Raw genomic sequence first — 12,212 nt, forward strand, 5'->3', positions numbered from 1 at the left:
ACCACCTCAACAGTTTCCACAGTAAGAGAAGAAGCCGACACTTGAGGATATGTTTATGCAGTACATGCAAAAGACTGATATGGTAAAGCAAAAGGCTGATATGGTGATCCAAAACAACTTGGCTTCAATCCTCAATCCTGAGGCACAAATCGGTTAGCTCTCAAACATGCTTACTGAGAGGACAACAGGGACTTTACCGAGCAACACTATGACCAATCTAAAGGAACATGTCAAAGTGATGGAAATGCAAGAAGGGCTATCCGCCATGCCACTAAGAGGGCTAAGCATGCCGAGGTGAGGAGGGTGGCTTTGGCGTGCTTGCATGGCATGGAGGGTGAGACTTTGGGCACGGAGAGTGAGACTTTGGGCACACAAGGCAAGGCGACGCAGGACCAACCGATTGCCACCTAGAAGTTGACCGAGTTATTGGCAAATCCCTTGATTTTAGGGGATTGGACGATTTGGAGGATGATGACCAAGTTGTGCTTCTTAAAATTAGGAAGTTGATCTATTTGTTATTTAGTTAATTTGTTTCCTTTATTTTAGGAGTTGTTGGGATTGTTTCCTTAATTTTAGAAGTTTGAATTGTTTTGGGATTGTGATAATTGTGGGAGGGCTAGCCGAACCCTAGTACTATTTATTTCAATTTTGCATTGTAATTGTTTTTATGCTATTTTCAATAAAAGTGAAACTTATGCTTTGTCACCTCAATTTTCGAGAATTTAGTGCTACCCCGAGTTAGTCTTGATTTTCATCTTCCAACCATTCAAATCTTGGTGTTGCCTTTAGATAGCCCTTGATTCATCCATCCAACACGACCATAAACACTTGAGCGCAAGTGAGGCTTCCATCATTGGTGCTTTCATTGAGAGCTGTCCAACCCATTGAAGGAGGAGGTTCATGGCCGATCGACAACCAATGCATAGGGAGTGGACTGAGAGAGCCTTGAAACCACTTTGGAGGCATAACACACCGCCACCAATGAACGGCTTGGAAGGTTAGATGAGATGCTCCACCAATTGGTGGATCAAAAGAGGAATGGAGATGGAAGGCGCCATAGAAGAAGAACCGAGAGGCATCATAGTCTCGAGGGCTCCGTGGGGTCCAGAAGGAGTCAACACCATGAGAGGGTGGAGGATTCGGATTTATCTAATCAAGTTTCCTCAAGCAACAATGAGGAATCAACCGAGGAAAGTGAAAGAGAGGAAGGGAACCAAGGTGAGAGAAGAGGCGCACGTAGGAGGGAAGTTCTCAAACCAACAATGAACTTTCCCAAATTCAATGGTGATGACCCGAGCATTTCAGTTAGTAGAGCCGAGCAATACTTCAAGCACAATCACATGGAGGGTCATGCTAAAGTGTCCCATGCCACCTACTTCCTTGAGAGGGAGGCTAACCAATGGTGGCAATGGATGAAGAAGACCAATAAAGCTCAAAGGAGGGAGTTGAAATGGCAGAAATTTGTCAAGGAGCTCTTAGGGATGTTCGGGCCAACCAAGTAAATGGACTACCATGAGACTCTCTCAAAGATCAACCAAACCGAATCTTTAAGGGATTATCAAAAGAAGTTTGAATACTTGTCTACAAGGGTACATGGGTGGTCGAAGAAGGCTCTCATTGGAACTTTCGTGGGAGGCTTGAAGAGTGAGTTGGTGGCGGAAGTAAAGCTTAAGAAGCCGAAGCCCTTGATGCAAGCCTTGAAGGTTGCACGGATTAAGGAAGATCAACTCCAAGATTTGAGGAAGAATAAACGCTTGGAGGTGAGGAAACCACCCCCAATGGTTTCCAAGTTTGGTACAAACAAAACTTTTAGCAAGGATTTCTCACCGGGAGGTCCTAGTGGAGGTGTATCAAATGGAACCAAATCATTACCCGCAGGCGTGAAGAGGCAATCTTGGGAAGAGTTGCAAAAATGAAGAGAGAAGGGAAGGGTCTTTGTTTCAATTGCAATGAGAGATTCACAATGGGCCACAAATGCAAAGCCAAGCAAATTTTTCTCATAGAGTGAGGAAGACATAAGGGAGGAAGAGCAAGGGCAAAAAGAGCAAGAACAAGATGAGGCCATGGAGGGAGATCCTCATATTTCTATCCATGCATTGGCGGGTGTTGCGGGATCTAGAACGATGAGAACACAAGCTCACATTGGCGAGATAGAGGTCACGGTTCTTGTTGATAATGGTTCATCCCTAAACTTCATCAACTCTAAAGTAGCCGAGAACTTAGGGTTGCCTATGACTTCTGTCACTCAATTTCAAGTCAAGGTAGCTAATGGGGAGAAGTTGATGTGTAGAGAAGTATATAAAAAGGTATGTTTGAAAACACAAGGCCTTGAGATTGTAGTAGATTTGTATTCTTTGCCTATTGTGGGGTTGGACGTTGTGTTGGGTGTGCAATGGCTAAAGGAGCTAGGGTAGATAGTCCCGGACTATAGAAAAATGACTATGGAGTTTATGATGGGAGGCAAATGGGTGACCATGAGGATGAATGGAAGAAGGGGATGTAAGGCCGTGGGGCCGTGGAGCCTAATGAGATGGAGAAGATCTTGAGATAAGGGGGGAAATGTTTTGCTATCACATTGGCCTCCCAATCGAGGGGCTTGAGTGAGGGGCATGAAGTGGAAGATGGGAGCACGGAGAGAGAGTTAGGGACCGAGGTTACTAATGACTTAAGGGGTTGGTTGGGGAGGTTTTCTAGGGTGATGGAGGATTTGAAGACACTTCCACCCTCAAGGGAATTTGACCATTGCATTCCATTGAAGGAGGAAACCAAGTTGGTTAATATGGCCCCTACTGGTATGCCTATTACCAAAAGACCGAGATCGAAAAGCAAGTCAATGAGATGTTGGCTAATGGGCTCATCCAGCCAAGCACTAGGCCATTCTCAAGTTTGGTTCTCATGGTGAAGAAGAAGGATGGCACATAGAGGTTTTGCACTGACTACTGAGCCTTCAATGAGGCTACTATCAAGGATAGATTTCCAATTCCAACCATTGATGACATTTTAGATGAGCTTGGAGGTTCGATGTTCTTCTCCAAACTTGATCTACGGGCTGGATACCATCAAATAAAGATGCATGAAGGGGACATTCACAAGACCGCTTTTCGAACTCACAATGGCCACTTCGAGTACTTGGTGATGCCGTTTGGTCTATGCAATGCTCCTTCAACTTTTCAAGCATGCATGAACCAAATCTTTAAGCCGTATTTGAAGAGGTATGTGTTGGTATTTTTCGATGATATTCTTGTTTGTTCGAAGACATGGGAGGATCGTTTGGAGCACTTGGAGGTTATCTTGGGGGTGCTACTTGACAACTCTTTCTATATTAAGTTGTCCAAGTGTGCATTCGGCCAAGGGGAAATTGAGTACTTGGGGCATTTGATCTCACATGAGGGGGTCAAGGTGGATTCAAGAAAGGTTGAAGCTATGGTGGCTTGGCCCAAACCGAAGACCATCACTGAATTGAGGGGCTTTCTAGGGCTCACGGGTTACTATAGAAAGTTTGTCTAGGATTATGCTTCCATTGCAAGACCACTCACCAACATGGTCAAGAAGAATGATTACGTTCGGAGTGAAGAAGGGGAGAAGGCGTTTGAAGCTTTTAAGAAGGCCATGACAGCTACACCAGTCCTTGCTATGCCTAATTTTGATAAGGCATTTGAGTTACACACAAATGCAAGCAATGTGGGGGTAGGTGGTATTGACACAAGAAGGGAGGCCACTAGCCTTCATTAGCAAGGCCCTTAGTGTTCAAAAGAAAGGGTGGAGTGTGTATGCACGAGAGATGCTTGCTATCATGGAGGCCGTGAGGGTATAGAGGCCTTATATGTTGGGGCGAAAGTTCTTGATAGTCACGGATCAACAACCTTTGAAGCATCTTTTGGAGCAAAGAATCACCACTCTGGATCAACAAAGGTGGGTATCTAAGTTACTTGAATTTGAATTTCAATTGGTGTATAGGCCGAGTAGGGAGATTAGTGTAGCGGATGCCCTATCTAGGAGGGAAGATGTTGAGGTGATGGAGGCCCTTTCGGGTCCTTCATGGGGAGTGTGGGATTAGATTAGAGAGGGAATAAAAAATGATCTAAGGTGTAAAAGGGGTGATGGAGAAGTTAGATGTGGAGGCTAAGGGAGTAGAAAAAAAACTATGAGATGCGTGATGGGCTACTAAAATATAAGGAGAGAGTTGTGGTACCGAGTATGGGAGATCTTAGAATGAAGATTTTAGGCCACTTTCATGATACCAAGGAAGCGGGACATTCAGGAGTGTACCGTACTTAGGTAAGGGTGGCTAACTTGTTCTATTGGGATGGCATGAAAGGAAAAGTGAGGGAGTATGTTAGGAGGTGTGACACTTGTCAAAGGGTGAAGAGTGAGAGTAGCAAGCCCAAGGGGTTGATGCAACCCTTATTGATCCCTACTCATATTTGGGAGGATGTCATCATGGACTTTGTGGAGAGGTTGCCACTTTCAAATGGATGTGATGGGGTTCTTGTGGTGGTAGACCGCTTGACTAAGTATGCACACTTCATTGCAATGGTGCATCCATACACGGCCAAGACTATTGCTAAACTTTATGTGTGGATCACGTGATGAAGGTCCATGGGATGTCGCGAAGCATTGTGACAGATTAGGCCTGTTCAACCGGGCCCCATTTTTTTTCGGACCGGTACCCTGATATATCAGGGCCGGAACCCAGATTTTAAACCCGGTGCCCTGGTGTTTTTTTTTTTTTAAAAAAAAAAACCCAGTGTAAAACCCAAACCCAGTCCCATTCTCGTGTCCCCCTCCCTCTCTCTCACATCCATCTCCCATCCCCTCCCTCTCTCTCTCTCTCTCTCTCTCTCTCGCGAAACCCTAGCCGCCACCGTGTGTCATTCTTCACTCCCCACCAGTGACCTCTCTCACACATGCAAAACCCTAGCCGATGCCGTCTCTCTTTCGTTCTTCACTCCCCACTAGTGACCATGGGTCCACGATCTGTCTCACTGCCGGCCTTTCAGCAAATATTTTCCCGATTGGTCTCCTAGATGTGTTTCCTGAGACCCTCTTGGGTAAATGTTCGCATTAATATTTGATTTTGAATACATTATTTTTTTTGTTTCCAGATTTGCAAGAGGGTCCCAAACCAATGGATGCTGGTGGCTATCGGGGAGATCTAGCAACTGTTGGGTGCTTTGTCTGGGTTTGATGCGTCGTCTTCATCCTCGTGCCGTCGACTTCATCCATGGGTATGTTTTCTTCTCTCTTTGTTGATTTTGGGTTTGTTTTGGTGAGAATGTTTGAGGAGTATTTTTATGGGTTAGATCTATTTAGTTGAACAAAGGAAAAATAAATAAACATTTTTTTACGCACTTGAAGATTGGGTTTGTTGCCATGTATATAAAAGGAAAAATAAATAACAAATTTGTTTAGATCTGTTTAGCTACAAAATGCTAGAGCCATGGGTATCGACTCCAAGAAGTTTTAAGGCCATTGAGAGGTGGGTTGGCTTCAGAAATATGTTGAGTATGTTTCAGAAGTATGGCTTCTGTCCAGTGTAAAACATATGTAGTTTTGAATAAAGATGACCATTGGATATGGTTGTTTGAAAGTTTCTAAACTTGTCTATTTTTCAATGGGCTTCATAAGGTCTAACATGAGAATTCAAGATAATGGTAAACCTCCAAAATAGAGATATAAAAAATTTCTATTCAAGGTGGCTCTCATGACAACTTACTTTATTATATAATGATCAAACCTGATCTATTGTGGTGGATCTAAACTTTGTTTTAGGTTTTTGTTTATTAATTTTGCTAAGAGAAGTGGTTGTCTATGGATATCTATTTGAATGAAAAATCTACAAAATATTTGTTAGTGTGGGTGTCTTTGGAGAAAAAAAAATGAGAATCCATTTGTGAGCTTGGATTCTAGGTAATAGTTGAACATACATGTTGTAGTTGGCCAAAGTTGCACCTTTATGCTTGTAATTCAATGGAACTGAGTACTGATCAAGTCTGGATCTCCTCCCACTTCATGTGCTTCCCCTCAACTTTGATTATCTACATATTTCTTTGAATTTTGGTTTTAATATATAAAGTTTATTAACAAATTTCTTAAGCATGGAGTAATATATATATATATATATATATGTTTTAAAAGACATAGTGGTAGCACAACAAGAAATGAATATATTTGTAGCCACATTTTCAGATTTGTCATTTTCATTCTATTTTGTGAAATTCTGGATCACATGATGAACATGACTTGGATTGATCTTTTCACCGATTTGGTAAATTAAGTAATGCCTAGATTTTACTATGAGTAATGATATACACACAACACGTTGTACAATACATTGCACAACAATGTTATAAAATGAGGTATTTTTGTAAAATTATGTTACTTTTATAAAATATTTTACAAAAATACCTCTCATTTAAAACATAGTTGTATAAAATATTGTATAAAATGTTATATAAAGTGTTGTGTGTAAATCATTTTCCTTTTACTATTTGCTCTTTAGTCAGGTTTTGTTACTTTCAATAAAGAAATTTCCAATGATTTCTCATAATTAAGCTTTCATTTTAAGGGTATGATGTCATTAACTCGCAGTTTTTATCTTTGTATAGAAGCATCGAGCAAAATTGACTTTTTTCTCATCTTAATCTTTAATTTAGTAAGTGGAATTTGTCTTAATCCTTGTATATAATCCTTGTTTACTTAGAAAAAATATATATATAAATCCTTGTTCAAAACTTTTTGTTTTTTGCAGGTTCTCTTTCAGTCCAATTACTTGAAGTTTGCTAGTTGGTGTGGAGATTAAATCATTGATGGACATGCTACTGATTTTGTAATTCATATATTGTAATTTTGTATTTTGTAATATAATGTATAATAACAAATAATGTAATATGTAGTGGATTGCATTGTGATGCATGCATCGATGAATTTATGCATTTAGTATTTACAACACAAATATAATTCATTCCAACTTGACTTCTTAGAATTGTTTTTAATAAAATAAAGGCTTTTATATGAAAAATAATTATGGTTTGAAATTTTTTAAATAAATATAGGCCTTTGCATAAAAAGAATTGTGCTTTCAAATGGATTTTTCTTGAAATAACTTTCATAAAATATAGGCTTTTACTTGAAAAGGAGTTATCCAGGTATGAACTTTTAGTATGAACCTTTAGTAAAAAACATTATATATGAACCTATACTGTTTAAAAAAATAAAACCGAGTATAACCTGGAACCCGGATTCACTCGGGTTTCGACTTGGGTTTGACCCGGACCAACCCGGTCAGGGTTCCGGTCTGGGTATACCCGCGTTCCTAGGTCGAAACCCGGATGAACAGTCTTATGATGGATAGGGACCGTGTGTTCATGAGCAATTTTTGGAAGGAGTACTTCAAGATGCATGGGACGGAATTGGCCCGAAGTTCAACCTATCACCCTCAAACCGATGGCCAAAAGGACTCTTGAGCAATACTTTAGGTGCTTTGTGCACCAATACTTGAAGTAGTGGGAGGAGCATTTGGCTTGGGCTAAATTTTGGTACAACACATCGTACCACTGATCAATCAAGATGACACCATTTGAGGTGCTCTATGGGAATCCACCACCGATGCTTGTAACCTATGAATAGGGAGTTCACCTAATGAGTTGGTGGATATGGAGCTTAGAGAGAGGGATGAGATCTTTTAAGAACTCAAAAAGAACTTGGCACGTGCTGAAGACCAAATGAAGAAGCACTTTGACAAGGGAAGAAGAATGGAGTCCTTTGAGCAGGGAGATTGGGTATTTCTCAAATACTTACCGAGGGAGCACAAGGCACTATCCAATGCAACATTGAGCAAGTTGATGGCTAAATATTTTGGCCCATATCAAGTGTTGGAGAAGTGTGGACGGCTTGCTTACAAGCTACACCTACCGATCGGGGTTCACATTCATCCTATTTTTCACGTCTCATGGCTAAGGAGGAAGGTTGGAGATCCAACCAAGGTGGTGAATGAATTGCCCATGGTGGATGAAGAGGGAAGGATGGCAATCTAACCTGAGAAGATCATGGAGTATAGGTTTGTGAGGAAGGGAGGCCAAGTGAGAACCAAAGCCTTGATTCAATGGAAGGGGCATCCAATCGAAGATGCTACATGGGAGAGTGTTCGGGTTCTCAAGTAGAAATTTCCAGAACTAGACCTTGGGGACAAGGTCAGTCTTGAAGGGGGGGGAATGATGGAGATGCAATAAGGGCTATCCGCAATGCCACTAGGAGGGCTAAGCATGCGAGGCGAGGAGGGTGGCTTTGGGGTGCTTGCATGGCGCGGAGGGTGAGACTTTGGGCATGGAGAGTGAGACTTTGGGCGCATAAGGCAAGGCCACGCAGGACCAACCAATTGCCACCTAGAAGTTGACTGAGTTGTTGGCAAATCCCTTGATTTTAGGGGATTGGGCGATTTGGAGGATGATGACCGAGTTGTGCTTCTTCAAATTAGGAAGTTTATCTATTTGTTATTTAGTTAATTTGTTTTCTTTGTTTTAGGAGTTGTTGGGATTGTTTCCTTAATTTTAGAAGTTTAAATTGTTTTGGGATTACGATAATTGGGGGAGGGCTAGCCGAACTCTAGTACTACTTATTTCAGTTTTGCATTGTAATTGATTATTATGTTATTTTCAATAAAAGTGAAGTTTATGCTTTGTCACCCCAATTTTTGAGAATTGAGTGCTAGCCCGAGTTAGTCTTGATTTTCAACTTCCACTCATTTGGATCTTGGTGTTGCCTTGAAGTAGCCCTTGATTCATCCATCCAACACGATCGTAAACACTTGAGCGTGAGTGAGGCTTCCATCACAAGGCCATAACATTGAGAAGTGGGCGGACATATGATGAGTCGGTAAATACTGAGCGAGACGCAGAAGTTGCCGAAAATGTAGAGTTCGAGAAGAAGGAAACTGAGTATGAGATAAAAGAAGCAAATCGGCAGGCGACCGACGAGGAAGCTGAGAAGACTAGAGAAAATAAAGGGGCTACAAAATCTAAGAAATTCAGGGAGTTTATTTTTTAAACTTATTCTTGTTCAATTTATAATCCACCAATTCCTTTTCCGCTGAGATTAAGAAAAAATAAGATTGATAATTAGTTTTCTAAATTTCTGAGTATATTTAAGCAACTGTATATTAATATTCCTCTGATTGAAACTTTAGAGCAAATGCCTAAATATGAAAAATTTTTGAAGGATATATTATCAAACAAGTAGAAGTTGGAGGAGCATGAGATTGTGATGCTGATCGAGGAGAGCAATGCAATTTTACAAAAAAAGTTGCCGCCTAAGTTGAAAGATCAGAGGAGTTTCACGATCCCTTGCACTATAGGAAATTCCTATTTTGATAAAGCTTTATGCGACTTAGGGGTAAGTATTAATCTAATGCCTCTCTCTGCTTTCAAGAAATTGGCCTTAGAGAAGCAAAGCAGACCACCATCTCTCTACAATTGGAGGACAAATCTATTAAATACCCAAGAGGAATCATTGAGGATGTACTGGTGAAAGTTGATAAGTTCATCTTCCAGGCTGACTTCATTGTGCTTGATATGGAGGAGGACGAGAAGATTCCTTTGATACTAGGGCGACCTTTCCTGGTGACGGGGAGAATTTTAATTGATATCCAGAAAGGAAAACTTGTTCTGAGGGTTGGCAAGGAGCAGGACAGGTTTGACGTGTTTAAATCTATGGAATTCCCGTCCGAGGTACATTCTTGTTTTCAAATAAGAGACCGAGACATGGTCAAGGCCAACGAGACATATGGAGCTGAATTCCAAAGGTACCACTCGAGGTATGTCTTACTCACTATACGTCTATTGAATCCGAAGATGAACAAGTTAAGGAGTGTGAGCGATATTTGGAAGCTACACCTTCCCTTTTCTCCATCAATAAAATTGAAAGTGGAAGAGCTAAACTCATCTCAGTCGAGGTCGCCAAGTAAGGAACTACCCAAGCTTGAACTCAAACCGCTTCCATCAAATTTAAGGTACGCCTTCTTAGGCCAGGACTTTACTTTTTCAGTTGTTATCAACAGTTCTTTGAGTGATGTAGAGGAAGAGAAGTTGCTGAGTGTCTTGTAGGAATACAAAATGGCCTTGGGTTGGACCATCTTAGAGATCAAAGGAATTAGTCCTTCAATTTGCATGCACAAGAGATCTTGATGGAAGATAATTTTAAACCAATCATCCAACCTCAGAGGAGATTGAACCCATCGATGCAAGAAGTAGTGCATAAAAAAGTATTGAAGCTTTTAGATGCTGGGATCATTTATCCAATCTCAGATAGTGCATGGGTAAGTTCAGTGCAAGTCGTCCTAAAGAAAAGAGGGATAACCGTGATCAAGAATGAAAACAATGAACTCACACCGACGAGGACGGTCATGGGATGGCGAGTATGCATAGACTATCGAAGACTGATGATGCAACTCGGAAAGACCATTTGTCCTTACCGTTTATTGATCAAATGCTAGAAAGACTTGTTGGTCACGCCTACTACTGTTTTCTAGATGGATATTCCAGTTACAGTCAAATAGTCATTGCACCCAAGGATCAAGAAAATACCACTTTCACCTGTCATTACGACACTTTTGCATATAGGCACATGCATTTCAGTCTTTGCAATGAGCCAACCACTTTTTAAAGATGCATGATGTCCATCTTCTCGGACATGGTGGAAAAAGTTTTAGAAGTCTTCATGGATGACTTCTCGGTTGTTGGTCTCTCTTTTGATAATTGCTTATCTAATTTATCTTTGGTTATGCAGAGATGTAAGGAGACAAATCTTGTTTTAAATTGGAAAAAATGCCACTTCATGGTCAAGGAGGGAATAGTGCTCAGCCACCACATTTCATGAGAATTGAGGTAGACCTAGCAAAAATAGAAGTTATTGAAAAACTCCCACCATCGACCAATGTGAAGGGCATGAGGAGGTTCTTGGGTCACGTCGGGTTCTATCATCAATTTATCAAGGATTTTTTCTAAATTAATAAACCTCTCTACACTCTGTTGATTAAAGATACTCGGTTTGAATTTTCTAATGAATGCTTGCATGCTTTTGAAACATTTAAAAAGAAATTAATTTCAGCACCTATCATTGTATCACCGGATTGGAATTTACCTTTTGAATTAATGTGTGATGCTAGGGACTGTTTTGGGATAGAGAAAAGATAAAAATTTTCATGTTATTAATTATGCAAGTTAGACCTTAACATGAGCTAAACTTAATTATGCTACTACTGAAAAAGAATTGTTAGCAGTTGTGTTTGCCTTTGACAAATTTCGTTCTTATTTGATAGGTTTGAAGGTGGTCGTCTACACCGATCACTCAACTCTTAAATACTTGATGTCGAAGAGGGATGCCAAACCAAGACAGTTAAGATGGATTCTACTACTACAAGAGTTCAATTTGGAAATAAGAGATAAGAAAGGTACCGAGAATGTAATGGCCGACCACTTATCTCGCCTTGAATTTAAAGAGATAGCTGGCGAGGAGAATTTTCCAATTAATGAGACCTTCCCAGACGAGCAATTAATGGCTATACAAGTTGTTCCATGGTAAATTATTTGGTGTCCAGAATCCTACCGACCGAGATGACATATCAACAAAAGAAGAAGTTCTTCTCTGACTTGAAATTTTATTTTTGGGAGGAACTTTTTCTATACCGGCACTGCACGAACCAGATAATCAGGAGATGTGTGCCCGAGGAAGAGATGGAGAGCATACTTAGACATTGCCACTCATCGGAAGCAGGTGGCCACTTTGGCGGAGTAAAAACAACAGCGAAAGTTTTACAATACAGCTTTTATTGGCCGACTATTTTCAAAGACTATTTTAATTTTGTTAATTTATGTGATCATTGTCAAAGGGTTGGCAACATTTCTAGGAAACATGAGATGCCCTTAAACAATATTTTGGCGGTCGCCTTGCCAACCAATGATGCGAGCGTTGTTGTGAATTTCCTATAGAAGAACATTCTTTCCTGATTTGGAGACTAGGCAAAAAGGTTAGATGATGCTCTATGGGCCTATCAGACAATATTCAAAACACCGATCGGGATGTCACCTTATCGGCTCTTTTATGGAAAAGCTTGACATCTACCCGTGGAGCTAGAACACAGAGCCTATTGGGCAACGAGAACACTGAACTTCGATTTACAAGATGCTGGAGAGAAGAGAATGCTGTAGATCAACAAG

The sequence above is a fragment of the Juglans microcarpa x Juglans regia genome, chromosome 3S, assembly GCF_004785595.1.
Source record: "Juglans microcarpa x Juglans regia isolate MS1-56 chromosome 3S, Jm3101_v1.0, whole genome shotgun sequence".
In the NCBI taxonomy this organism is placed as follows: domain Eukaryota; kingdom Viridiplantae; phylum Streptophyta; class Magnoliopsida; order Fagales; family Juglandaceae; genus Juglans; species Juglans microcarpa x Juglans regia.